The sequence below is a fragment of the Priapulus caudatus genome, unplaced genomic scaffold (genome assembly GCF_000485595.1).
Source record: "Priapulus caudatus unplaced genomic scaffold, Priapulus_caudatus-5.0.1 Scaffold3672, whole genome shotgun sequence".
Classification (NCBI taxonomy): domain Eukaryota; kingdom Metazoa; phylum Priapulida; class Priapulimorpha; order Priapulimorphida; family Priapulidae; genus Priapulus; species Priapulus caudatus.
Window position 1 is genome coordinate 438 of NW_014580733.1, and position 4,329 is coordinate 4,766.

The 4,329-nt window shown below is 49.3% G+C and overlaps 1 long non-coding RNA gene across 1 annotated transcript; it reads right to left on the reverse strand.

Moving 5' to 3' along the window:
- Positions 1-2,515: 2,515 nt before the first annotated feature.
- LOC106819545 lies at positions 2,516-3,893 on the reverse strand. Its single transcript, XR_001395447.1, has 3 exons — positions 3,794-3,893; positions 3,416-3,549; positions 2,516-2,589 (listed from the first exon to the last, which is right to left on the reverse strand). It is a non-coding gene; the product is annotated as an uncharacterized LOC106819545 (long non-coding RNA).
- Between the last annotated feature and the right edge of the window lie 436 nt (positions 3,894-4,329).

The window sequence follows — 4,329 nt, forward strand, 5'->3', positions numbered from 1 at the left end:
AATTCGGTATCCATATAGGGAAAAGGCTCTAAATTATTAATCTAAAATTTCAATCCGATCCGTCGATCCGTATCTCCGCTACTCATTAAGCATCGAACTCTACACCAGCATGAACCGATTACATTGGGTGTACGGTAGCGCCGGTATGTAGATATACGATAACAAACTCAGTGTTTATGTTTCTGTAAAATACGATTTAATATAAATAGATTAAACAGTGAACTGAATGATATACAAGATAACAAACGTCTATCATGATCTACTGACCTCCACCAAAACAACAACAGTCATTTACGCTCGTTCGCCACGACCATTGCGTTACCACGGCGACCAACGAAAACAGCTCAAAAGTTATTAGACAAACCTGATTAGAGGACACGGACCGCATGCCTCGTGTTATGACCGCGAGGGCGCCACCTGCACGTAATTTCCGCCGCGTCAGGCAGCCAACCTCGGGGTCCCGTTGATGAATCATCGGACGCTGAGTGACACGGCAGCGTGACCTATGACCTATGACCTCCCACCCCGCTGCCACATCAGCTTCACGGCAAGACATTCTACGAACAATGCTCAGTAACGGAGAAGTCAGTTTGAGACACTTTGGCATGCACACGTACATATGTTGTGAATGCTGGCTACCTCACTCAGACGGCTCGATTACTTAGTTTATTATCTGCTACAATTGCATAGATAGATAGATAGATAGATAGATAGATAGAGAGAAAGAATGAAAGAGAAAGAATGAGAAAGAAAGAGAGAAAGAATGAAAGCGAATAAGAGTCGGAGAGAAAGAGTGCGAGAGATAGAGAGCGAGATAGAGAGAAAGAGAGACACAGAGATAGCGAGACAGAGACACAGATACATAGATAAATAGAGAGAGATGTGTGCCTTTATAATATCTATACAGGTTTTATCTGCCTTTATAATATCTAGAGATAGAAATCATTGTGGAAACCACGTATGTTTCGAACCCCGCCCTGGCCTTGTTACAAAATCAATCGTCATAGAAAAATCGTCAATGCTATGTATATATATATATATATATAAAAACAATACGAAAGTTCAATCCACCACGTTGCACTTTTGATCCATCACTTCAGATCGTGCAAGGCGCCAGACCCATACACCAACAACACAAGTCCTTTTGTTTCTGTATGAACAGATAGGGGGCGCTACAAGCTGGGTCACGACCTTGAAGCGATTTACCGATTCCTGAATCGACAATAATGGAGTAATGCTATAAGGTAACTTCTCGATAGTCTTTCTTAGCGCAGTCTCGCGATTCGAGGCGCGTCTCATTCGTATAACAACGTCGTCACGATAACAATGGGTAGATATTTACACACGCACACACACCCACGCGGGAAACTTCCTCCGTCTTTCCCCCAGGATCGACGCAAATGTGCATCCCGTAGAAAAATAGCATTCCGCTGCCAGCGAGCAGTGGTCGAGTCACGCACCACTTCTCACCGGAGCGAGGATTGTACGGTGCTGCCACCTGTGGCAGCAATAAAGCTGCTCAGGAAAAACTCGCTGTACGATCGACCTCTGACATCATCCGAGGTCACGTCTGCCATAATTAGCGATAACGAGGTCCGGGCTTGACAAAGCCGCGTTAGCAAATTTCGCACGCTCCGGGTAACTGTGGTTGAATCAAAATCATCGCAGCATCGACGACTCGTTGCCACGGCGATAATCGAGATGGGGAAGACGATACTTTGTTCACAGTCCCGTTCGGCTGTGGTGATGGCTGGCTTCACACACCTGTGTGCTCATGAAGGAAGCTGGCTAGCTTCACACACCTGTGTGATCATGAAGGAAGCTGGCTGGCTTCACACACCTGTGTGCTCATGAAGGAAGCTGGCGGGCTTCACACACCTGTGTGCTCATGAAGGAAGCTGGAGGAGGTGATCAGGTAAGAAGGTCCAGCTCGTAAGGTGAGTGTCTCGTATGAACGGGGCTTTCAGTCACCAGCGCACGATTCCGAGCTGCAAACAAACAAACAGAGATTTTCTTATCAAACTCATCTCTTACTAGTATGCAATTAAATCATTATTAGAAATTATTATTCTACTTTAATTCCATTTTATTTTTGTTGACTATCGTGCATCATCATCATCATGGCATGCATCATCATCATCATCAATCATCATCATCATCATGCAATCATCATGCAATCAGTCATCATCATCCCCTCATGCATCATGCATGCATCATCATCATCATGTCAATCCATCATCCTGCATCATCAGCGAATCATAACTTCTCCCCTCCCTCCTCCTTCCTTGCCGACTTCTCGCCTCCTCGCTGGCGTTCCTGACCCTCCCGTTGCCCTTCCTGCCGTCCCCTCCTCCCTCCTCCTTCGCTCGCTCCGCTCCTCACTCCACTCGATATCTGCGCGGGTGACCTTTGTGATGCTAGCATCTGGTTTAGGCTGAGCAGCTTCTCTCTGTGTCCTGCGGGCTGCCTTCTCAGCGTCTGGCTTCAGTGAGCCGCGTCGTTCGCGGGAGGTGAATCGGGTCTGCTGTGCTGCTGCTGCTGCTGCTGCTGGCGATGCCTGGCTCCTGATCAGGCCTGCTCATGTTTGAGCTGCGATGCAGAGAGATGTGTTAGAGAGAGAGTTAGAGGAGAGAGAGAGAGTAGAGAGAGAGAGAGAGAGAGAGAGACAGAGAGAGAGAGAGAGAGCCGAGAGGAGAGAGAGAGAGAGAGAGAGAGGAGAGAGAGAGAGAGAGAGAGAGAGAGAGAGACAGAGAGAGATGAGAGGAGAGAGAGAGAGGGAGAGAGGAGAGAAGAGAGAGAGAAGAGAGAGAGAGAGGAGAGAAGAGGAGAGAAGAGAGAGAGAAGAGAGAGATAGAGAGGTAGAGAGGAGAGAGGAGAGCAGAGAGGAGAGAGAGAGAGAGAGAGAGAGAGAGGAGAGAGAGACGAGAGCGAGGAGAGGAGAGAGAGAGAGAGAGAGAGGAGGAGAGAGAGAGAGAGAGGAGTAGAGAGAGAGAGAAGAGCAGAGAGAGAGAGAGAGAGAGAGAGAGAAGAGATGAGAGAGAGAGAGAGAGAGAAGAGTTCAAGAGCGAGAAGAGAAGACAGAAGTAGAGAGAGAGAGAGAGAGAGAGAGAGAGAGAGAGAGAGAAGAGAGAGAGAGAGTCGTAGAGAGAGAGAGAGAGAAGAGAGAGAGAGAGAGTATGAGAGAGAGAAAGAGGAGTGAGAGAGAAAGAGAGAAAGAGAAAGAGAGAAAGAGATTTAGAGAGAGAGAAGGAGTGAGAGAGAGAGAGAGAAAGAGAGAGTCTTAGCATGCACACACGACAACGTACAAATAATAAAGTGCACAAAAAATGCATCGTTCATTCGTTAACCAAATCCCACGTTGGGGTTCCAATCAACAACTAACGAACAACTAACGAGCCTAACGATGATGACTCACGTCTCGGAGTGGAGCAGCATCTTCTTGATGCTGTCAGCCTTGTGCTTGCGTTCCTGCAGCTGTTCTGGTGTCAGTCTCTCAGGCTCCAGCTCCACATAGCGCTGAGGGATCAACACCTTCGACGGCAACGACAGCTGCAAAAACACGACAAGCGACGCCATCTAGCGAGACGCACGACAAACTTTTTTCCCGCTTCCCCTTTACGACTACCGCCATCTTTTTCGCCGACGCACCCAGAATTTTTTCTTTTCGAAAATGTGTGTTACGCTTCTCGGATTTATAAATATCTGTACGCCGAAAGTAACAATGCAGCGGCAGACGGCAATCGCCTAACGTAACGGGTAAGTCAGCGCGCGGCGCCCCCTGGTGGTCGCTCACCCCCATATCAATGGAGTACATGTTGATATGCTCTTCCTTCTGCACAGACTTAACGATGTCCGGAGTTCCGTCACGAATCGCTAGATCATCCTTTGCTCTTGCCTGCAACAATGATAACAATGATAACGACCATGACCGGCCGTCAGTCATAACGCAGCGCCCTCTATGTCACGTAGATAGCCCTGGCTGCAGCACAGCGCCCCCTACATAATGTAGACCCGTCCTTCGCCCACAACGCAGCGCTCACTATGTCACGTAGATACCAGTAATACACACTACTTAAGCGTCCGAACACCCCCCACTAGGGCTACACGCATGCCTATCCCCCCAGCATCCGGACACACCCCGCCGGGTCTCCCGGATACCTCCCCCAGCGTCCGGACACCCCCGCCAGCCCCATGCACGCCTCCCACTTCAGTATCCAGATAGATACCCCCGTCGGGCCCCACGCACACCTCCCCCACAGAATCCGGACATCAGCCCCGGGCCCCACACACGCCTCCCCCCGGCATCCAGACATCCCCGCCGGGCCCCCC